The sequence below is a fragment of the Squalius cephalus genome, assembly GCF_949319135.1.
Source record: "Squalius cephalus genome assembly, chromosome: 21".
NCBI classification, from domain to species: Eukaryota; Metazoa; Chordata; class Actinopteri; order Cypriniformes; family Leuciscidae; genus Squalius; species Squalius cephalus.
In genome coordinates, this window is record NC_137142.1 from 21,972,780 (window position 1) to 21,998,613 (window position 25,834).

Here is a 25,834-nt window from a genome sequence, read left to right on the forward strand (position 1 = left end):
AGCCTAAGAAATGTGGCTTGGTAAAAAATGCTTATATTTAAGCAATTTAATAATAATAGTAATAATAATAATTATTATTACATGATAATATATATTATTTAAATAATCATACATTGATGATGATAACTATTATTATTATTTTTATAATTCATGCATAATTCATTATAATTTAATTAATTATGATGTAATTATAAGTAATTATTTAAATAATGCATTATACAATATTACACTTGCTGATTTTAATAGTGCTTACTACATTCAAAATAAATGCAAAAACTAACTTTATCAGTATTGCATGATTCATATTTACATTCACATTTAATTTACATTGTTTTGCAAAGGGCCGGTTGTCAAGTCAAGTCAAGTCAAGTCACATTTATTTATATATTGTATATTTTACAATACAGATTGTTTCAAAGCAGCTCTACAGAGATAACAGGAAAATGAATGCAACAAAGAGGAGAGAAAACCGTGATGTCATCGTCCAGACAGTTCAGTTCTCATATAACGGTGTCAATGCAGGCAGATCAATATTATAGTTGAATATTAAATTAAATGTTACTTTTAATGTCCCCAACTAAGCAAGCCAAAAGCCAATGGCAACAAAGGTGGAAAAAAAAATACAAAGGCAAAAAAGGCGACGTACCTGAGTTGTGGAATTGGGTTCTGTTATATCACTATACTGTAGTCTTATATTCGTCACTGTAGCTAAAATCTCTGAATCATTATGTTTGAAATATACAGAAGCCCAAAATGTTTGAACCCCAGCAGTTTTTGGTCATTTTCAGCAAGGTCTGAATGAAGCGCTAATCTGAAGGGCCCAAAGAACCCGGAAGTGCTGCCACAGAGCTTTGTTACAGTGCTTCCTGTAAATGCATGATCGGAATTTGCTTCCTTTTCCTGATGTTCTAATCCAGCACCGTATCCACCTGTGACCCAAGTATTTCTCCTCCATAAGCACCTCCATCCTGACATCCCGCCAGACGAAGTAAGACCAAAACACCCCTCCTTCCCGTTCGCCGAGTGGGTAACCGAGAAAGAGCGAGGGAAATGGAGAGGGAGAGACAACATGCTTGTGTTGGTGCGGGTGTCACAGAGCTGTAATTGGTGGCGGTTTAAGGTGTAAACAGGGTGCCAGTTCAGTGCGTAATTGCCCCTGTTTGCTAGAGTGGAGGGAGAGAGAGGGAGGATGGGGGGAGGGGGCAGCAGGCTGACAGTGTGAGACCTCCACATGCTCCACTCAAATTGGAGTCACAGACGCCGAGAGGTGATGCTCTCCAAGTGATGGGCTCGCGAGAGAGAGATAGTGAAACTGTATGTATGACACCTTCAACCCATTTTACATATCTGCCTTCTGTCCTGAAAAAAACACAATTAAAGAAGTAGGGAGAGGGAGGTAGAGAGAGACTGGGAGGAAAAAAGACTGATAAACTCTCATTAACCTTCTTAATTTTTTTTTAATTTTTTTTTTTACGTGAAAACCACCAAGTTCTTAGAGAAATTCTATCTGATTGTTTCAGATGGTAATACCACAGTACCATCGGCGATGACTGTAGCGAACTGGAATGCAGCGTTGCTCCTATGATGAAAAACAGGTATGCTTAAGTTTTCTGTCGTTTTTAAGGTCACATCTTGTTTACACGTGTGAATGTTTTTGGATCGTTTAGATTTTTTTCGTCCGTGTTGCGTTCATATTTCAGACGAACCGCACTAGAGTTCGTTTGGAAGTGGACCGAAATTGACCTTTTCAGGGGTCTTGGTCCACTTTTCCGGTGCCCACCATGGTCCAGATGGCAGCGATCACAATGAACCGCTTTAACAGAGCAGTCGCACAAGAGTTCGTTTAATCAATCAATCAATCAATCAATCAATCAATCAAAAGAGTTCGTTTAATCTGACCAAATCTGCAAAGTGTGAACACAAATGAGACTGCAAGGTGCTTCATAAAGAATACATATAGGGATTACGGTCGGTAACACTTTGCATTAAGGTTTAATTTCTTAAATCAGTTAACTACATTAGTTAACATGTACTAACAATGAACAATGCAATACTTTTTTTTAAATCAAGTTGTATTTATTATCGTTAGAGTAAAGTACCATGAACTAACGTTGAACAATTGTACTTTTCCTAACAAAATTTTTATTAACATTTAATAGGTTAATAAATACTATTCCTCATTGTTAGCTAATGTTAGCTAATGTATTAACTAGACCAAAGTGTAACAAGTATTAGTACCACTTTTTGTGGTACGAAGTGAAGGAACTGTCCAGCAGTCGTGCAGCTCTACTGCCCTTTATGTCTTACCCTATTTGATGGATGAAGTAATGGAGTCTTCCTACCATAAACAATAGTGTGTTTGTTTGTTTATATACTGTATGTGTGTGAGTGAGGCAATGTTTTAGGATATAATGATGGCTGTACTGAAGCATGACTATACAGGGGGTTACAGAGGGATTATGGTTGTGTCTGCTTTAGTGTTATTTGTTTTCTCAGCTCTGCAATCTAACAGTAACTCTTGTATACAGCTACTTATTGACTGAAATACTAGAAGTTATCTGATGCACAATATGTAGGTTGTTCATATAGATATAAAAGAGTCAATGCATTTGTTTGCGTTCTCTGGAAAACAAGGGATTTTGAACTCTCTCTTTCTACTGTAAATGTGGAAGGATGTAAGAGAAATGCACATTTATTACAATAGTTGTTCATTTACAGTGATAGTTCACCTAGAGAATTACAATTTAATTTAGCAATTAATTTTCTATTTGAATATATTTTAAAATGCAATTTATTACTGTTGGCAAAGCTGAATTTTCAGCATCATCTGAAATAGAAAGCTTTTGGTAAATTTTTATCAATTTAATGCATTCCAAACTTTGGAATGGTTGAGTATAATGTTACAAAAGCTTTCTATTTCAGATACATTCTGTTCTTTTGAACTTTATATTAATCAAAGAACCCTGAATAAAATACAGAACTGTTTTCAACCTTGATAATAATAATAAATGTTCTTGTGACACTGAAGACTGAAGTAATGATGCTGAAAATTCAGCTTTGTCATCACAGGAATACAATTTTAAAATATATTAAAATTAAAATTGTTTTAAATTGTAAAAAATATTTCACAATATTTCTGTTTTGGCTATATTTTGGATCAAATACAGCCTTGGTGAGCAGAAGAGACTTCTTTTAAAAACATAAAAAAGTTTTGAACAGTAGTGACCAATGTGTGTGTGTGTGTGTGTGCGTGCGTGCGCTTGCATGTGTGTCAGCATAGGTTATGGCATGCCACAGCGAGCCGTACGATTTTATCAGCAGTATAAAGACAGCCTTAGAGATACTAAATCAGTTATCTAGAGGAAGGTGCCAGGCCGCATGGTCCTTCTTAAACATGTGTCCAGGCCTGAGGAGAGAGTCCAGCAGGAGCTAAGCATGTCTCACCCTGAGCGCTGGGACCTGCATTAGTGACAATACACATTACAGTCCTGTCCGTCTCCTTCAGCCTGCCAGCACCACTTGCAACTGCCAGTCTAGCATGCTGATGACTTTACTCAATGTGACAGGCCAAAGGACCTCAGCCTTTCCATCCCTGCAAATAACACACGTCCACCTCTCCCTTTTATGCAGGGTCCAATATTCACTTTGCATATGCCAATAGCAGATGAATTCAGAAAACATCAACCTTATCAACTGAACCTTACTGTAAATTGCACCAAAACCTTATTATTTTTTGGTTACACTTCACAATAAGGTTCAGTTTGTTGACATGTCAGTCAACTGACAATAAATCTAAGGTAATGTCATTTTCTACATATAATAATAATACATTTTTAACATGTCAAGATATCAACAGTTAATGTGACAATAATGTGTTTTTTATATTTATTTATAAATTAATATTAACCTACATTTATAAATTACCCAAATGTATTTTAATTTCATCTTTCTAATCTTTATCATTTTAAGCTGTGTAAATGAGTTATATGTAAACATTGAAATTTTTTGTATTTATTTATTTAACATTTCAACAACCTATAATGTATTAATGAATATTTACCCAGATGAATGTTGTAAAAATTGTCATGGTTAGTTTACTATTAATGGGTAGTTACTATAAATGGTTAGTTTTATAAATTACTATTGATAGTAACTATTAATGATTTCATAGATAAGTGTCACCAATATGTATTACTGAATTTTGCATAATTAAAATTAAGATTTTTTTTAACCTATCATTAATTATATCAATTTATATATTTATTGAATTATTTGTTTTTCTTACATGTTCTGAAAATAAATCTAGATGGTACATTTTCCATTCAGAAGTTGTTAGAAGATGTGTGTGTCAACCATTTAACAGGCTTGCTTCTTTACAAGCAGACAAAAGATCAGCATCTTCAAATATCTGAGGAAAACACAAACACGTCCATCATAGTGAGAGAGTCAGTTTAGTAGAGCGCTATTGTGCCTAACATCACAAAACAGCGAGGGTCAGGTTGTTTGATGTGTTGCAGTTTCTAATAAAGTTACCAACGAAATGACCAAATGATCGGTGTGTTAACTTTGGACTCTGCTTTTATTAACGCCCGTATACAGAGACCCAGGAACACCACCCAACTTCCCTATGGTTGCAATAGTAAGACAGTATAGTGGACAGTACTGTCTCCTGCTCTGCCCCAGTATATGCCACAACAGCCTCAGGCCTGACTTATCCACCCTCTGAATTATGCATCCTCTCCGGAAATGAGGAACAAAGTTATGGCTAGAGGGGATTCATCATGAACATGCCTCTCTCTCTCTTGCATCGGGTATTTTTTTCCCCTCTTCCTTGCAATTTTCATCAGGCTTCATCGTGTTTGAAGGGAAACATGTTAGGATCAGCCAGCCTGCTCTTGTGCTGCTTCCTTTTGCCTGCATTATTTAGCAAACAAACTCCAAATGCCATTCGGCTCTCTGTTACAGTCGCACGACCACTCGGCCTGTTTGTCTTTCTCTCTCTGCCTCTTAGGTTCCTCATGAGTCTGTCTTGCTCTCCTTCAGCCTTCAGTGTGTCTGATAATGCGGAGCCTGACTTTTTTTTGTTTTTTTTATTTCTCACTATCTGTCTGCTCCCACACTCCCCTCCCACACATTTAGACTTGAATGAGTGTGTATGTGTGTGTGTGTTTGGTCTATATTAAGTTGTCCCTGACATCCTCTGGTCTCATCATTCCCTATAATGCAAGCGCTGATACATTGGCCTGAGTCAAAGTCACAAGTCAATAAATCCATTTCTTCTCCTCTCTCTAGCACACACACACACACACACACACACACACACACACCTCAGAGTTGGAGCTTTTCTGGGCCCAGCCACAAAGTCCGGCAGTCTATCACAGCAAGGTCATACGGTGTCGAAAGTGAAGAAGGAAGAAAAAAACTTTAACTGTAGAGAGGAGAGGAAAAGTATGTATAAATGTGTCAGTCCTCTTGCTATTTGCTCACCTTCAGTGAAGCACTGCCATTCAGTCCAACTCAATTTCAGTTCCAATTAAAAACAGCCCAAACAGAACTGTGCACACTGTGGCGGGTCGGCAAAAGGTGTGCAGTTACAGATCTGACTATTTTCCACCTGACTGACTGACCCGTTGGGGGACAAACGTGACGTTGGACTGGCCTGTTGTGTCAGAAGGGGATTTTTACCATAAATCACACCTATACCATTCAAATTTACATTCTGCCGATGTGGGTCGGTTGGAAATACCACTACATGGGGGGTGAAGGTGATTTTGAGCAGAAGGTGGAGGTTTTTATCAACTTCTCTGAAAGTCTTCCTAAACTCCACACCAGACCGGGACTTAATATTCTGGAAGAGTCATAAATCTTCTCTTCTGTGTCGGGGATGCAGCCACAAAGTCAAATTTGCATTGGCAAATGGGAAAATAGCGTACAGTTATTTGTTAATCTGATCTTTGTTTATCCAATACTCTTGTAATCCACTTTTAATTAAATATCCCCCCAAATATGTGTGAGCAGCAGTTTGACTTTGTCTGTGCTCACGCTGCCAGGATTCACAGGCTTCGCTCCAGTGAGGAGCTGCCCCAGTTGCTCACTAACTCTTTATCACTCACACAAGCATACACAAGTACTCACACACACACACACACATACAAGTATGGGGTTCAAAAGCCAGAGACCTCTAGTGCAAATGCGGTTGTTTTGCTTTGCTTTTCTCGGTTAATTCAGTTTTTTATTGCAAAATGTTTTCAGCGTAATAGTATGAGTGAAAGAATTCAATTGAAACATGAATTTTCTTGATTTATATGTTGAGCTGCATGAATGAGCTCCATAAGTTCGTGTAAAACGAAAGATCAAATTCTCCAGCACAATTTAAGAATGAGCCAAAGAGCATCTTTTGTTACAGAGGATGCAAGAACATCTGACTGTCTGTAAGAGTCACATGATCAGGGTAACAAAATTAATATAATATAATATAATATAATATAATATAATATAATATAATATAATATAATATAATAATATAATATAATATAATATAATATAATATAATATAATATAATATAATTAATATAATATAATATAATATAATATAATATAATATAATATAATATAATATAATATAATATAATATAATACAATCTTATTTGGTCCTCAAGAAACATTTCTTATTATGCATGCATTTATTGTTGAAAACAGTTGGAATATTTTTGTGGAAGCTGTGCTACTTTTTTTCTGGCGAATAGAATGTTGGGAAGAACAGCATTTATTTGAAATAGATTTTTTCCTAACCTTACACTTAAAAAAAACCCACCTATTTCAACTTAAAAAGTTCATTTGCTGCTTTACAGTTTTAAGTATAATCATATTGGTTGCACAAGTCATTTTAACTTATATTAAAAGTGACTTAAGAAATTGAGTTAAATATCGTATAACTTGCGGAAAAGTTATATTATAAAATATTACTTTTCATTTTGATGAGTTAAAGTAATGTTAAAAAAAAAAAAAATGCCATGACTTACTGATCACTGATCAAACTTAAAAAAAAAAAAAAAAGACTGTATGGTAAAATAATGAGTGAGCGTGTGTGTGTGTGTATATATATATATATATATATATATATATATATATATATATATATATATATATATGGACTACCATTATTTTACCCTGTTTGTGTGTGTACAATATGGCTATATAATATCCTTTAAATATACAGCAAATGCCATCATGCATTTTTCAAATATGACGATTAAAGACCCGAAACACCCTATGACCCCAGGTTTATCACTGATGACGTGTCCAAGTAGTATCAGAAGATATATGTCGAAACCTGTGTGTGTGTGTGTGTGTGTGTGTGTGTGTGTGTGTGTGTGTGTGTGTGTGTGTGTGTGTGTGTGTGTGTAGATGTATATATGTATGCATATGTATACACACACACACACACACACACACACACACACACACATCAGGGGAATACCTGAACCACACACACACACCTGGGCCAACTGTCCTACCCACTGACCCAGTCCCCAGGGGTCAAATACAAACAATATACTTTCTCTCACTTCCTCTCTCTCTCATTTTTTTTTCTGTCTCTCACACAAATGCACAGACAATCATAGGCAGCAATGAGAAAAGTTGACGCATGGGTTTGACAGAAGGAAGGCAGATGGTCTGGTTATGTTGTCACTCCGCCTGAAGTAAGCAGGTCATGTGACTACAGACTATGCTCAATGCATTGTCTGGGATATATATATATATATATATTTTTTTTTTTTACATATATATTCTATTCCCCTGCACAATATGCCTATATAATGTCCTTTAAATATACAGCAAATGCCAGAATGTTTTGATGGCAAGTAGAGATAGCAGGCAGCCAGGCAATTTCTTTTTCCAGTTTTCGGATAGGTTATAGTTGGAATGGAATGCAGTTAATAATATTTCCATGAATGCAGCAGTCAGTGCAACAAATAATGCAGCCGACAACAAACTCTTCTCACATTAACATTAACAAAGTGTGAAGTGTAAAAAAGAGACAGGGCCATTGTGTGAGGATCACTGCATTAGAGGTTACAAAGGAGTATCCATGACCCCATACCATCTAAATAACACTATTTACAGCTGTTATGGACTGTAACTCAATAAGACCACATTGACAACATTATTTACACCACCTATTGTAGTCGGATGTTAACTGTTGTGCCGAGCCGGAGTGTAACAATTCTGGTTGGTCAATTCGATTAAGTTCCCTTTTGAGAGCTTATTTCATGAACATGCCCAAGATACTGAATATGGAAAATGAGTGGGTGGGGGGGTGGGGGGGTGGGGGGGGGTATACAAAAGCAGTATGAGGTGATGTCCAAAAAAAAAGAAGAAGGATGAAAAATGGTAGAGATTAAAAAAAGGAGAGAGGATGCAAAATGTGAACTGAATCAGAAATGAATGTCACATTCATCATTTTTAATTAAACAAACAAACAGCAGGCACCTCACAGCCTAACAACATTTCTGAGCTGAGAAGACACTGAAATGATAGCCGTAATTACAAACAGTCCGACACACACTTCAGAGGCACCGAAGTAAACGGTAAACAAGCATCTCTGTTTTTTTTTTGTTTTTTTTTTTGTGTGTGTTAGTTTTGTTTTTTCTCCTCTTTAATATATATATATATTTTGTCCTTTAATTGTTTTGTTCCATCCTTTTTGTTTTGTTCTTTTCATTTACTATACAAGTTTAATAGAAGGAAATGATAGATTAGATTACATTTAAAATGTTGCCACACAAGTCCAGCATAAAACAAAACACAAAGGTAAATAAAGCCATATAGCTCTTATTGTGTTTTATTTGAAGCTTTTAGTTTGTTTGTTGGTTCGTTCGCTTGTTTGTTTGCGATATAGAACCGTGCAAAGAAATCAGAGCGCAACGTAACTTACAGACTCACACATCGTTAGTTTTATGGTAGCAGGGCCGGGATAAAAGTGAGCCATTTGAAAACACCTCCACCAAACGGCAATCTTTCAGTGTGAAGTATTAAACAATGATTTAATAGAGGCGTTTGCCTCCACGCTCTCATTATCTGACTATTAACTGCAATGGACTGTGTGCAGCTCTTCAAATTTTATATTGTGCTAATGTGCTGAGCACACAGACGAAGAGCCTAATTTAGTCACTCCCTGCTCCCAGACAATAGGAAAAATAAGGCTTAATCTCCTCCTAGTGTTTCTATACTAAAACTGCTTTTGTCTTTGACACTCCTGGACGTGTTTGAAATGGGTATTGTTGGTGGGCTTGTACGGTGCACTTATTCAAATGGGATGTGACACGCTAATATTGCTCTAATTACATTATAAATAGACATACATGTATATTGCTCATTAATAAATAAAGATGCCCATTTTTATTAATGAAGTGGAAAATGCTGTATGGTAAAACATCAATCATTTATCATAAACAGGGGTGGCAGGGAGTGATGTCTAAAATTAGACATCAAACATCACGGTGAGCATTAATGTAGATTTCATATATGCAATCGTAAAGCACTTGATTTGTAATTTATGTGAAATGTCTATTTAAAAAAGCAGATTGGCAGAGAAAAGATGCTGCAAATCTGCATATTAATTAGTTCCTGTGAATCTGCCTGATTGCTGCCACAATTAAAATGCCGGCAGAGGAGCGGCCCCTTACCCACCATGTGTTAGAGTGGAGAAAAAGAGAGAAAACCGAGAGGAGAGTGACAGAGAAGGAGGGAAGGTTTTTTTTTTCTTATTGATTTAAAGGTAATTTCCTTGAAGATGTCTGAGTCTGCTTGCTATTGAGGGTCTTTACAGTAAAACTTCCTCTTTGACCTCACTTACACACACAACTGGATTCAATTTCATAAAATGAATTATTATTATTATTATTATTTATGAATTATGATTACTTGCTATCTTTTCATGTTTGTTTTGGTGAATTTTGATAGCACACTCTATTGAGAAACATTTTTTTAATTTTTATTATATCAGAGCATGAGACATAGGATGTTAATGACCTCCATTAGGGAAAAGATTGAGAGAAAGAGTGTGTGAGATAGACAGAGTGAGAGGGGGAAAGAACAACGGAGAATGGACAGGGGCCTGGAGAAAAGGCCCTGGGGGTCCAGCAGGCCTTTCTGAGAAAAGAAACATGAGAGATAGAGATAAGAGGAGAGATGAATGGCTGGAGAAGGAAAGCTGTGAGATCAAGGCCAGGCCAGAAGCTCAGTCTGCCTTTGCGTCCTTGGTGCAAGAATAGTGTGGTTGTGTGTGTATGTATGTATATGTGACCTACAGATGTTTTCTGGCCAGTGTTTTGCCTATTTGTCCGCCCTAATAGCCAGCCTCTGTCTAAATGGCACACATTATTTACCTCTGTTTTTTTTTTTGTATTTGCTTCCTATTTCACTATTTATCAGACAAAATGACATACAACAAAGTTAGGTAACAATATATTAATTATGCTACAAAAAAGAAGCGATGGTTCAAAAGAAGTGAATATTTTGTAATGATTAAAATGTATAATTCAAATAAAGCCACGTGCTATTTTTGAAAGACAACCTTGTGTAGTGTGTTTGATTATTGCTTCAGCTCTGACATTTTTACTTGTCTGTGGTGTACTTTGTGACTGTAATTATTAAAAATGGTAACATTATAGGGGAATTGTCTTTATTTTAGGTGATGCAGTTTGTCACAGGAATCCACATGTGTGAGAGAGGAAGTGGAGGTGTTTTTGTCTCTAATGCAGTCCAGTCCATTCTGCAAGAAAGCATGCATGCTTGGATCGATCGGAGTGAGAGGTCACTGTCTACCTCCGCTGGCCGCATAAACATGTGCGCATTTAAGTGTTGTTTATTTGCCTAAATATGGAGAGTTCATTTGATTAGGGCAAGAATGCAGCAACCCTCCCCAGGCCAGCGTACCTCAGAAGGGCAGAATGTGTCCGGGATGCGTGGGCTAATCTAATTAAACCCTGCTGGAGTGAGCTTCCTCAGCCGACCCATGTTACAGATGACCGATGGACAACTGACAGTATGAATTTACCAGCAATGCAATTTTACCCATAGACAAAGAACACACACCCACATCAAAGTCTTTCATTTAACACTATATTCGTGCCATTATTTACTCTAGCCTGATGCTAACAGCTGCGGAACGAGTTGTACAGCCAGCACTGACCAGACGGTCTCGGAGAAGAGGCGTTTGTGCAGCATGTTGGGCTGTGTTGAGTCGCATTGAATTAGCATGCAACATTTGCTTCGGTGCCGTAAAGCATTGCTCTCAGGTCAGTGTAATCGGCTCACACACGCACTTCCCCCGTCTGACGAGGTTCATTACCGATGGCTCCCAGGAACGACCTGATTTCGGCTCCTTCACACTTTTAGGACGGCACTTCGTTCAATTGCCCTACATGGGAACTTTCCGTAATGGGGCCAGTTGATTATATTACTTTGGTTATTTTACTTAATGCCCAAAACAGGAGATAAATTTAAAAATCTAGGGCAACTAATCGTGCTCCGTTTTTTCCCCCCGCCTCTTCCTTATCTTTATGTATCTAATTCTTCTCTTACACACTCTTTTTTTTTTTTTCCCTGTCTCTGGTATTCGGAGGAAATCTCTTGATTTGACCATTGACACACTTAAATTCATTTCCTCCCTCCCTCTCTTTCGCTCTCTGAGACGGGCCTGTGATTGTTTTTTAACCCTGTTATTCACAATAATCTTGCTCTCTTCAGATACTGTACAGCGGTGTGTTGTTCAGACACAGCTGTGATGTGGGCCGAGATGGAGAAAAAGAGGAAAGAATAACCCGGGGGTCGCGTTCGCTGGCCTTAAATTACATTTCTCAACATGACAGAAACAGAAGTTGTGTGAAATGATTGTTTCACTCTGGATTTGCGCTGGGTGTTAAAGTGTCCCTGAGCCTCGTGTTGCCAGCGCGTGTTAGGAGCGTTGCATTCGCCTCTGTAAAGCTGAACCCCCACAGGTAAAACTCACATTGCTTCCCTCTAGAAGGACATAACAAAGCTTGCTTACATATCCCTTCACATCCACGTTCACATGTTCAAACCAGTGTTGAGAAGTAGTTTGATGCTGCTTATATGTGAAATATGCCATATGTTTAGCCCAGTTGTATTCAGTGTAGCTTTTCAGTCATGAACTAGATGTGCAGAGCTACAATGCACTACAACATTGTATTTATCACTTTTTTTCTTTTCTTTTTTTGCAGCTTTAAATTTGGGCAAACATCGGCAATAAGTAAACACTCCGTGCTCTCTCTCTCTCTCATGTAACCTTGAGAAATCCGATTCATTTTAGTGAATTGTTACTTACTGTAGCAGAATAATAAACAATTCACTGGTCAGATATATGTGTTATTATAGGTATATTCACAAGGGATGCTTGAACTGATAAAAGGTATACCTTAAATGCAAGTAACTCGCTTTGGAAATACACAGATATATACACATATATGGATTGTTTCAATTTTATGAAGCCCCTAAAGTGATGATATTTTTGCATATGGGCAAAGAAAATTGAAGATATACATTAGTCGAAATGTTAAAGGGAACATGCAAACATTTTTCTCTGAGCACTGGAAAAATGTTTTATTCTCAAAAAAGAGACTTGTACATGTGCAACGTGTCTTTTTCTGCAAATGTCAACTTAGGGCTCCATAATATTTCAATATTTTTGTTCTAGATAAATGCAGAATTAAATAGTATAATCTAGTTAGTATAGATCTATACATTATATTGCTACTTTTTGTTAGTAATGTGCAGTGTCACTAACTTTATTCATATTTTTGAATAGTAGCTTGACTGTATTGAACTACTTAATTTTTTTTAATTTTTTTTGCAGTTATTTTTAATGTGTCTGCTGAGATACTGTGTTACTGTTGACTGCAAAGCAGCGTTTTTTGCCCTCTATCCTGTCTGTGGTATAGACTAGCAGAGAAACTCTAAAGCATTTTATGCTGTTCTCTATACTAAACTCTAAATCGATTGTTTTCATGTAGTAGGGCTATTGATTTTTGCATAGTCAATTATTTAGAGTGAAGAAGTTATTTATAAGTCTGCTTAGCCTCTTTTCACACCTCCTATCTCACTTTTTCCCCTTCTAACTCTGTTTTAAAGCTGCAATCTGGTTTTCATTAACGGGTCTCGGCACTGATGGCTGACTGCATTTCTCAAAGCCATTTGTGCTAGTGGTCTTTGTTCCTGACCGGCGGTCTGGTGATCGCAGTAAAAAGAAAAAAAAGCAGTATTTACCGCAGTAAAGAGAGAGCCGTCTTCATCAGCTGCAGCCCTGCCACTGCCAGCATCGGCTCGAACTTCTCACGCAACGTGATTTGGTGGATTTGTCTTAATCGATTTTCCCTGGCTGCACATCAGACCGCCGCCTGGCCCGCTCGTGCCAGTCCTGCCCTCGCCACACACAGCAAATGCTGCCCTTAAAGAGCAAAGCAATGCTGCGGCGAGCGCATGTGTGTGCACTCTGCGGTTCTACACGAGTCAAAAAAGGCCCAGGCCAGACCAGGAGAATGAAAGCACTCTCTCTCTCTCTCTCTCTCTCTCTCTCTCTCTCTCTCTCTCTCTCTCTCTCTCTCTCTCTCTCTTGATCCCTATCTTACTCTTCATTTTTTCTTTCCACGGCGTGTCTAGTGTTGGCGTGGAGAGCTTGGGGCTCAGGACCATGCCAGATAAAGTCTGGCTGGCTGAGGGGCGGAGAGGAGAGGACTTTGGCTAAACTGGCAGGAAGATCACAGGCTGGAAGGAGCCCACGTTCTGCACATATTCCCTAATAAGTAATTCATCTGAAGAGGCCGCATGATCAAGAGCCCAGGGGCTTTCACCCTGCTGTTTCCAGAGCAGCATGCCCCGTCTGTCTCTCGGCCTGTCTCGCTGCTGTGAGCTCCTCAGCCTCCCTCGCTCAGATCTCTTTGGATGTCATTCTCCACTGACCTGTGCCGGGTTTTGTCCCATGCTGCTTCGACAGCAACCACTCTCATCAGCATGCTTGCAAAGGATTGTGGCATAAACCAGCTCAGGACATGTCTTTCGCACTATGTTGCGAATCCCACAATGTGTTTTTTGGCTGTATGCTGCAAAGAACCCAAAAATACAACGCATGCTAAATTTGAGAGGGTCAGCCGTGCATGTCTGTGCATGTCGCCTGGTTTTTCAAGTAGAGACGAGTATGAAAGATTGAATATGCTAAGAAGCTGGTCTGTTTACCTTTTTTTGGCTTCTTGCTATCATCAGCGTTGTCTAGAATAAAAAAAAAGCTGTGACTAGACACAAACTTCGGCCCAAAATCTTCACTATGAAATCTTCTGTTAACCTTATGAAATTTGTTGGATGCATTCAAACAAGAAAAAAAAAATGCCAATGAGGTAATTCAACATACACTACCATTCAAAAAGTTCTTTATGTTTTTGAAAGAAGTCTCTTACGCTCACCAGAGCTGTGTTTATTTGATTCAAAAATACAGTAAAAACAGAAATATTCTCAAAAGATCTTCTATTTCAGTATATTTTAAAATGTCATTTATTCCTGTGATGGGAACTTTCATCAGCCATTTCTCCAGTCTTCAGTGTCACATGATCATTCAGAAATCAATCTAATATGCTGATTTGGTGCTCAAGGAACTTTTTTTTTTCATCATCACTGTTGAAAACAGTTGTGCTGAATAGTTTTGTGGAAACGGTGATACATTTTTTTCAGGATTCTTTGATGAAATGAAGAAGAACCACATTTTTTTGTAGCAATGTTAAATTATTTACACTTTTGATGAATTTAAAGCATACTTTCTGAATAATAGTATTAAATATTATTTTTATTTATTTTTTAAAAAGCATACTGACTCCAAACTTTTGAACATTGGTGTATAATCTCTAAAAACATGTTGTTCACCCAAAAATGCAAATTCTCTCATTAAAAACGGTTTCAACTGGTTTTGTCAATACAATTAATGTCAGTCAGGTCCAAAACAATAATGGACTGACTTTCATTGTATGGACAAAAAACACAACACAAAATAATATCTTCTTTTGTGATCCACAGAAGAAATTCAATCACTGAATTCTACATTGAAATCTGGACCAAAAGTATCACTGAAATTGGACCAAAGTATCGCTCCTCATGTATCTTGAACATCAACGTGACAAATCCATTTTTTACAAGGAAAGCCATAAAGCATGCCACTTGGTCAATTATTCTGATTATTTTCTGATATATATATATATCATGATTGATTGTATTGTACACATTTTTTTTTTTTTTAACAATCTTGTTTTAAGGATGTTTAGAAATTTTTACTGGGGGAAAAAAACAATATATATATTTTGTACATAATAAATATGTAAATAAAAGAAAATGGCAAGATAAAACTGTGATACAAGAAACCCTTTGGTCGAAAAAGCAGGTCGTAGATGGAGTTACATATGGGCCTGAATCCTCCCCACGATTATAATGCGGCCAGCTATTTAATTCAGCTGCTCAGAAGGCACACTGTAACTCCACACTGGACCGCCTGACACTTTCCACATAACTTACAGCATTCAACATCCCTGGTCACCCCTCATTATTACCCAACAGCCCTTTATCCCCTGGCTCTGGAGAGAGAAAAACAAATCCACTGCAGGGAAAAAGTGAAAAATGAACCTTGCTGCAGAAGGAGATCACACTTTGAATGTCTCTCATTCTGTTCCAGCTCCGATTGCTTCTGTGGAGATGGTTTTTCCTGGCTAGTGTCACGTTAGAGAGGTTAAATTGGAGGTGGCAGTGCCCACTGACTCCAAGACTTGATGTGGTGAGGTGGCTCTTACTCAGGGGCTAAAGTTACTCCCACGGCCCCTGCAGCCCTGCCGCAAAAAAAAATCCACACGTGTGAAAGCAAAGCTGGGATTCGCGTAGGCTTACAGTTAGGAGGTGTGGAAAGGGTCTAAACGCTCCTTGTGGCTGATCAAAAGGAGGTAGGAGGCGAGAGTAGCCGGCTAGGGAAAGAGAATCCAAGCCGCCGGTTAGCGTTTCATGTCCAAACATTTGAGCGGTGCTGTTGGCTGTGCCCAGGCCTGGTCGCTGGAGCTCTCGAGGTGTAGAGAGAAAGACCGCGAGGGAAGAGAAAAGATGTGTGGAGGTCAAAGGGATGAAGAGAATATGGGAGAGCTGCAGAGCATGTTTGCTGATACAAAAATGGCTGAATCTGAAAAGTAGAAAGAACTCTCTGAGGAGAAAAAACTGAGAAAAACATTTCCATGCAATTAAATTAAGCTTTTAAAAAAACTGTTATGAAGCTAAACTAAATGAAGACAGATGGTCAGATGGATAGATAGATGGATGGATGGATGTTTGTGCCATTTTTCTGAATGCTAAAACAATGGAGTGGCCTTGTACTCCTGCTGGAATGAAACCTATACAGTGAGCTCAGACATAGAGATGAAAAAAATTGGAGCAAGAGAGTTCTGTCCACTTTCTGCTCCAGAAAACGTTTGTCCAAGTGTGGATGAGTTTTGACTTGCACTATCTGTTAAAATGGATTTGTCCCTCAGTGGCCACAGGCTAGACTGACTCCCAAACAGCCGAGAATAAGAGAGAAGGCAGCTGTGTGTGAATTAATAAGCCTAATGTTGAGTGGCACAGCGTGGGTGCCTGAAGACGTGCAGCAACGGCCCGGTCCTAATGAAGCCCAACTGGGGCACGGCACCTTCTTCTCTTATCCTGACACTAAGCATAAAAGACAAACATCGTTCTGACAGAGAGCCATAACCTTAGAGAGAGAGAGAGAGAGAGAGAGAGAGAGAGAGAGAGAGAGAGAAGAGCATAGGAACCTCACACAATAGTCGTGCTATATCTACGGCAGGCATAGAAAGTTGAAGAGGTAAAGAAAGGAGGGAGGGACGCTGAAGGTGTCTGACTCTAGGATACCTTCACAGCTGCGCTTCTAAATCGGGTCAACATCTAATGGGCAAATGCGTTTCCTCAGGTGACATAAGAGCATTGGGCTGTCTCGTTTTTTATTCTCTCCTGCTTTGGCCCTTTATTTTGAATGTCTCTTTTTATTCCATCACTTAAGACCATGACATACTGTACATTTCCATGACTGTTTTATCTAAAATAAAAATCAAGCCCCCCAACCCTCCTCTTTTTCTGATTACAGAACTGCCTGTCATACTCCTTTAGATTAATGCATTGGTTTGTCAAGGCATTTCTCCATTGTCCCTTTTCCTAGCAGGAAGCCCTTACTGTCCAAAAATTCTCTCCGACGGCTTTTGTGCTTCCATCTCTCCACATTGTTCTCTTATTGATCTACACATGGCACGTTATAAATCTGCCTTGAGTAAGAAGGCCAATGTTCCACAGTAAGTGCTGCGCCTATGGAGATCTCTAAAATAGGACAACAGGAAGGGTGCTATCTGGCTAGCTGGCTTTAACTGCATTGTGTTGCTTGGCATTGGATGGAGTTGCATCCATGTGTTACTGCACTCCCATGTGGCCAGTCTCTGGACTGACTCCATCACTACTGCTTAATCAGTCTCTCTCACAGTCTCTCTCACCTTTCTCATCCAGAGGATCGTGGGGTGTGTGTGTTTCAGCGGCACCTGCTCACAGGTGACGTGACTGTCAGTGACACCATCCGTGTCACAATGGTTGTGTCAGTGTGCGTGCGGACACCGCTGTTGTGTGTGGACGTGTGAGATCACCTGTTTGACAAGGCTTGTCAGTGTACATCCTGCCCCCATTCAGTCACTGTCAGGGTAGGGCACCTGCAGTTGCTGTCTCTTTTTATCAAAAGTGGTCCCGTATCCTGTGTCACAGACTGAGAATGACTAAACAAATAACACGGATTATTAACAATCCCACATATGTCGCCGTGAGGAACCTGGAACCGGGGGAACGGTTTTAGGATAAACCCCACCAAAATGATTTTTAAATCTGAAATTTTGTCTTCCAGCCATTCAGTAAGTATAACAAATTAAAAAAATGTAATAAAAAAATTTTATTTTAATAAATAATAACTATTTATATATATATATATATATATATATATATATATATATATATATATATATATATTTCTAAATAGATAAATAAATGTTTCATTCTTGATTGAATCACCATTTTATGAATGAAGGAATGCAATCAATCAATCAATCAATCAATCAATCAATGATTTAGTGACTCACTCCTAAAGACAGATGCTAAATTTGGAACCGCATAACATAGTACTCTACTATTTCTGCCATAGAAATATATGGTAAACGTAGTAAGAGTAGTATACCAGTATGCAGTTTAGAATTCAGAATTTAGAAAAAAAACAAAATTCCAAAGTGAATGGCTGCATCTGAAATTGCATGCTTCCCTACTATATACTATAGGTGAAAAACGTTATGTGACAAAAAAAGTATGTCCGAATTCGGTACTCATAAAAGAGCTATCAAAAAGTACCTGGAGAGTTCCGGAGAGATTCTGCAGTGTGCATACGATGGACACTTTACAATCCCATGTAGCCACGGGAGAGGATTTGTGAATGGCAGTAAAGCAACATAACTGACACTGGTAGGTCACATGACAATGGCAACATGGCGAATGTATGCCTCAATTACATTCATACTACACACATTTATACTATATAGAACATATGCGATTTCGGACGCAGCCAATAATTGCTCTGAACGAATCGGTTTAATGAATGAATGATTCAATGACTCACTCATCAAAAAGTCACTTACTGCCACCTACTGGTCTAACTGTGTAACCTGCAGAATTATGCAACTTAGTCTAGTCAGGGTAAATATACCCTGATAAACTCACATCTTTTGTTCTAGCTCTGAATTGCTGTAGTATTTATTTGTACATTTAGTTTGTTTTGGGCATTTATGTCAAGTCTTTTATTGTCGCATTTGGTTTTACTGTAGTTCAAGCTGAGAGGACGTTTCATGGTTTGATGTCTTCTCCATCGATTCTGTGAAAATGTCAGGATTTTTACCTCCCCTTGTGGGAACACAAATTTAATGAGGCTGAATCTTGATGGGTTCCTCAAGGTTGAAATGGGGTAAATACATTTAATAAAACAGTTTTGCTTGAAATATTTATAACCCTGAAAAATTCACATAAAAAATATGAATAGCCAACCCCCCTCCCCCACACAGCCCAAGATTTTTCTCGAAACCCTTCTCCTTTTTCGGCTGTTCCTCTGTCTGTGTTTTACAGGGGATTTTGTGTGCTTTTCTTTCTCAAAAGGCTGATACAGGCTGTCCTCTTGTACTCTGAGATTGCGGTTAGCCTGTGTGTGTGTGTGAGTGTGCGCATGAATGTGTGTGTTGAGATGGAGGCTAGATAGGGTAATGACTGCAGACAAGGTTTGGAGGCGACGGTGGAGTCATGGCAGGGCTGAATTGATGGGATTAAGAGATGTACCCCAGAGCTGGTCACACACAAGTGCGTTGAGGGCGGTTTAGATGTGGCCGGGCTCTCGGTGCAGTCTCGGGGCTTGTCACAGACCGCAGAGAGGGCCAGACGATGATGATTTAGTGAGAAAGAGGAGTGTGCTATTGTCTCATGACTTCTGAGATGGACTTAAAACTCCATAGCCTTTTCGAAAATAGTGTTAAAGACATTGGCAGTGCATCCAAATTGACATCTAATGGTCCAAATGTGTGACTGCATGCATGTTTGAGCACTCGACCACGCATTTGTCTGTCTCTTGTCAAACCGAGCGACTCGACCAAGCTTGAGCCGAGGTGTCGGGTGCCTGGAGGATCAGTGTCCTAGGACCCGCGGCAAGAGTTTGAAGCCAAGTGGTGGTGACAAAGAGAGGAGCCTGCAAGCTCCATCCCTCCATCCTGACGTGATGGAGAAGAACTGAGGCTCTCGCACAGTCGGACACATTTTAAAAGCATATGCTGTGAGAGGCTACTGCTGAGGCCGCAGCTAAAGGCTGAGATGAAAAGGTTGAGACATGTGATTGATGACCCCCCGTTGGGCCGCACATCATTAGCTTGTACAATTAACTGCAGAGGGCGGGGGAGTAACTCATGTTGAAGAGTCCTCTTCTGATCTTTTATCACTGCACACTGAACAAAAACAATGATTGGGGTCGCACAAGCATGTGACAGGCGAGATATGAGTTTGCATTCGCACTCACAATGTCCTGAGTCACTCTCACTCACAGAAACAAGTGATTATGATCTGCTTCATAGGCTTAGTTTCAGGTGATTATACTAAAGGAGTTCTGTAGAAAAAGCATGGATGTTTGAGCAAAATATATTTCACAAACGATGGCTACACTGGACTGAGAAGAAATGAAAGGATGAAAGATGTACTTGTCCTGCTTTTTTGATTAATTAAAGAAAACCGACAATTTACATGTAATGGCATAGAAACAATAAAATTGCAAGTAAACTATACAGGATTTTTTCCCTTTCATGCAATTGGAATGATACTGAAAAAAGGCTTTGCTTTTATGGACTACTGCTAATGAATTGAGAGACAGCCAGAATCAGAGACAACTGATATAAGAAATGGCCCTCCATTTCAGTCTGTCCTCGTGTAACTCTCTGCTCTTGTGGTAGACACGTTTATCAGGGTGGTCTGTCAGAAAAGGGTGGCCTTTACAGACTGAAAGGACAAACAGAGTTATAAAGCAGGTCAGAAGCTGACCACGATCACATCTCGCAGCTCCATTTCCATTTATTTCTGTGGAAACTCAGCGGCACGGTGCAGTGTAGCCATTGTTCCTCTAATAGGAATTTCTCCATCCTTTTTCTTCCCTCTGGGTCTGGGTGTTTCCTCGATTGTAATTACCTTGCTGTTATAATTAAACCGACAATTTATTACCTATTAGCAAACAAGCTCCTTCTTCCTGTGCTCAGCTTAAGCAGTGGCCCAGTACTGTCAGAGAGGCAGCTAGCACTGCATTACTCATCACACTGGTCCGAAGTGTGTTAGCCGCCCAGATGAGGAGAACCTGGGAGAAGGCAGGCCGGCCCACTTCACGACAATTACCCTATGAATCACAATGAGACAACAGCACAGGCCCTGGTAAGTCTCATATAAAAAATAAAACACATCGGATAAAAACAATGGGATAAGATGCGAACCAAATTAAACTTCCTCAAAACAAATATCTGAGAGTTAAAACATTCAAATAATCACAGGAAGACCTCAGCATTAAAAAAGAGCAAGAGTTAAAAAAAATATTGTGTTTAACTTTTAGTTTAGTTTATTAATTTTAGAAAAGTTTCTCTGTGGTGTCAAAGACACAGCCCGTAAAGGAGTTTAAGCAGGATGATTTGATTGGGAAAGGGTAAAACAATCAGAAAGTGTGAGACTTTTCTTTTTTAGCTACAGCAAAACAGATAAGCAGTTAACACCTTAAAACGCTAGGACATTTCTGCTTCCTCCATGGGCAAAACTGAGGTAAAATAAATATTAAAAATATTTAAAAATGTGTTGCAGCCACCTTAAAGTGTTGCTTAAAGCAGGGCTATGCAGTTTCGGGAATTTCTTCGCTGTATTCTCACTTTTTGCTCGCAGTTTTCTCTATAGAGCTCCCCCTACAGCTTCAGAATAGATATTTGACAACACTGTTGAAAAACTCGTTGGCGACTCTCAGATACCAGAGGCTATAGATCAACGACATCAAAGCAGATGGGACATTCTTTAAAACGTCTTCTTCATTCGGGTTCGAACAGCATGAGGAAGCGCAATAATGACAGAATTTTAGCAGATTTTTTTGCCGTAAAGCAATTCGTTACATCGCGAGACCTGATATCACGTTGAGGCTGGCGGCCCGCCGGCCCAAAGTTGCAAGGGTGGTTTTTCGGCTCACAGGCGCTTGGGGGGTGCGAGACGACCACCATTCAACCCAAAAAAAGTCATAGAACTATTACAATGACTCCGAAGCTGTTCGGCTAAGGAAAAAAAGTTACTTAGTTCACCTTTAAGTGAAATGTGGAAGTGAACAATGAATATGAGTATGTTCTTTTTTTTTCTTTTTCTTTTTTTAAATTCAAATTTCAGTTTTAATTTGCTTTATTGACATGACAAATATTAAAATATTAAAATTGCCAAAGCATTTGCAATTTAGCTCAAAATAGTGTAAAACAAAAAGAATACATAATAGAATAAAAAGGTTATATATGTAAATTACAAATAAAAATAAAAGTGAATCAAGTAAAATACAGTTAAAGGACAAAAAGGTAACAATTTAATTTGAATGTCCACTTTAGACTTTCTACTAACTATAAGTAACTTTGCACCTGCATGTTCAATTCAATTCACGTTTATTTGTATAGCGCATTTCACAATACACATCATTTCAAAGCAGCTTTACAGAAAAAGTATATGAGTCCATATTACAATTTAGAATAATCTGTTATCAGAGGTAACTGTCTAAGTTATGTATTTCAGAAATGTACATACAAAATCACAGTTAGCTAAAATGTCAACTAACTCTCATTAGCAGATGACGGTCTGCTTAATTTCTGCTGACACTTTAATTTGATGGTCACCCTACACAGTCTACTGACTAAAAGTATCTTTGCAACTACATGTCAATTTATTCTACTAACCCTTACCCTAACCTAACAGTCTATTAATACTCTAATGGAGGGGTGCAAAACTCAGTTCCTAGAGGACCACAGTCCTGCAGAGTTCAGTTCCAACCCTGCTCCAACACACATAGGCTGCATCCGAAAGCTTAAAAATGCTGCCTTCAGAGGATGCATTCCAAGGTAGGAAGGCATCAAGGCATGTCCAAATCCAATGTTAGCTTCACTTCCTGTCTCCTGAGATACCTTCATCTGATCGATTTTTAAAGGCAGCATAGATGTATACTTCGCTGCCTTTGATATCCCACAATCCTGTGCTTTTCATTCTGTGACAGATTTGTGAAAAAACAAGGATGGCGTTTAAAAGTTGTGGTTTGTCAGTTTGTGTGTAAATGTACGTTTTTGACCAATGTTTTCCACTTTTAATGTAATTTCTAGCTAGAAATTAGTAATTAAATATTTGTTAGTTATCACCAAAGCTCACTCTATTTTGCTCTTGAAGAATTAAACTGGTATGCTGCCATCGAAGCCTATTCAAAATCAGTTTTTTGAGGTACATTTGTGCGCAAACCCTGCCTACAAAGTCATTGCCATTGCACAGCCTTAACCTGTAGTTTTCAAATAAGCCAGAAGGACTTGATTAGCTGGATCAAGTCTGTTTAATTAGGGTTGTAGCTAAACTCTGCAGGGTTTTGCACCCCTGCTCTAATGAGGGTTAGTTGACATGTAGTTGCAAAGTTACTTATAGCTAGTAGAATGTCTAAAGTGGACTATCAAAATAAAGTGTAGCCAAATAATAATAAGGAAGAGCAATGGTAAAATGCTGTACAGACCAAAGCTCAGTCAATGAAATCACCCCTAATAATCAGGATTGTTTGAGCTGGGATCATGATTGAGTCCGTTATATATTATGCAGTTCAATTAAAGCTGATCCAGGCCTAGGATAGAGAGAGAGAGAGAGAGAGTATTAGATAGGGTGGAGTTTCAACTCTCCCCTCCTCCACCATCCAATCTGAAAACCTACTTTTCTGTGCCATAACTGGGCGGATAGGCCAACAGTATCTAATAATAGGTATTGACTGGTTGAATGTAGGATGAATAGGGTTGGGTATTGGATCTCCATTGAGCCCCAGGTCACACAGCCAGCTACACTGAGAACACGTCTCGTAGGGCCAAACAAAAAAAGAAGACATTTTAAACTTTCATGACTGCGAAGGAATCTGTGCTGTGTGGCCTTTTAAGGATTAACTCTTTGTTCTCAAAGTGCTGGACGATCAATAACAGAGAGAGAGAGAGAGAGAGAGAGAGAGAGAGAGACCGACCACAGACATCTATATTCCAAAACACACACATACTGCCCCTACCGTTTACTGGATACACATATATCCAGTTTTACTGTGAGAACAAACAGTCCGCACAAAGGTGAACAGTTGTCACTTTTGCGTGTTTTATTTCAGCACAAAGCCTGCATCTTATTCAATAAACACCTGCTATCAAGTTTAACCAAGCACTAAATGTGCTGAAATAGCGCTTGCACAGTGAGTGTTTAGGTCATTGTCATCCTTTGCAGCCTCATTTCTGTACTTTTATAGATTTTGTAGACAAACTCAGTTCAGGATTATTTGTTGTATCTTTTTAGCGCTTTACATTTACAGCTTTCATTGCTGACATGCTCTTCGTGCTTCAAAATTTAAGTCAGAATGGACATGCCTAATAAATCTCTCTGAAGAAATCTGATGGAAACAGATAAAATCCATCAGTAACACATTTTTGGACTAAGCATTCTAATGAACGTCTAACCTCTTGCCATGAAAACTTCTGAAAGTCTGAACTCCTGTTTTGAATATGTTTTGATATGTATTCCTGAAACCAATTAAGAAATTGTCATTTCTCCTTTTGAGACAGTTAAATGTTGATCTTTGAATCTTATGCCTTTGGAATGATCAAGATTAATTTAGATTTTTGAAAATTAAAACATGAAATTAATGTAAACAAACAAGCCTCTAATCTAGTGGATACTTTTAAAAATCCAGGAGATTTTTATTTATTTTTTCACACTTCATAGATGAGATAAACCTAACTACCGATGGGATAGTCAAGTATTTTGAGCGATCACGTTTTTGTTGTATGGAAAAGAGCAGGTTTGACATTTTGTTCATTGGGAAAACATATAATTAATGTGATATGCAGGCGAGTAGTTCAAAGAAAATCTGTGTGACTCAATTAAACTAACCAGATTTAGACATGAAATTTCTTTCAAAATGAATTAGACAAACACTTTTTTGCTACAGTATGGCACACTTTTTTGTGCCAAAATTAAGCATCTAGCTTACTTTCGAGATGTTTCCGTAATTGTATGTATGTGTTTATTTATTTAAACTTTTTTTTTTTTTTTTATCCCATTTCTTCCCAAATCCCAAATCAGACAGAGCAAGATGCTTCTGAGTCCCAGTGGTCTGTTTTGGGTGAGAATTAGGAGAGTGGCTGATATGAACTTCCTGTGTTGTGAGGTGACGCAGATTATTACCGCACAAATTGAACGCTCTAAAATGATCTCTCAGGTACTCGTTCAGCTCACATTCTACCAGCCCGTCACTCCTGATTATCAGATTTAGCTTTAGCACACATTCTCACAGAGGGAGGGCAGAGAGGGGAGGAGAGTGAAATAAAGCATTCAAGGGTCCCGCTCCATGAGTGCCAGCTCGGCACACGCTTGTGTGCGTAATGAGTGTGATGTTTGTTATTTTGTGTGTGTGTGTGTAGAGGCGAGGCCTGTGATCATGTGTACTGCCAGTTTCCCCCACCCTCTTCACTCAGCTCAAGTCTCGGTGAGAAAGAGTCTAATGAGAGGTTCACAGGCTGTGAACTGATGGCCCCTCTCCATCCACCTTCACACATATACACACACTAAACCTGAGCAGCTGGCGCCCACACCACTGGTTCAATGTCACATATCTTACTCTCGCTTTTCCACACTTTCATCTGCCTTGTGTGCCACCTGAGACTTCACACATACACACACAGTAGACTATGTGGAGACAGAAGCTGGGCTAATGAGCATGGATATTCTCAAGTCCATTGCTCTGTTCTCTGCTGGGTGTGGAGTAGAAATGAGTATGTGTGCGTATGTCCTCTGCTTTATTACAGGTGAGAATAGAGGGTCAAAAGGAGTTAATGTGCCAGTCTAGCACCAATGCTGCTTGGAGGAACAGGGCTGCATGGGAACCTTCCTTCTCTGTGTGATAATGTGTTTAAAAAAA

At 38.8% G+C, this 25,834-nt stretch overlaps 1 protein-coding gene across 4 annotated transcripts in view; it reads left to right on the plus strand.

The window, feature by feature from the left end:
- LOC307149128 (uncharacterized protein) overlaps positions 1-25,834 on the plus strand; it is a 102,927-nt gene that overhangs the window by 66,249 nt on the left and 10,844 nt on the right. The window contains exon 7 of one of the 4 annotated variants that reach the window (XR_013819524.1): positions 20,895-21,047. The exons of the other annotated variants lie outside the window; for them this stretch is intronic. The gene's annotated coding sequence lies outside the window, so the exon portion shown is untranslated. Of the gene's footprint in view, positions 1-20,894; positions 21,048-25,834 lie in introns of those variants that run through there. 4 annotated transcript variants of the gene reach the window in all.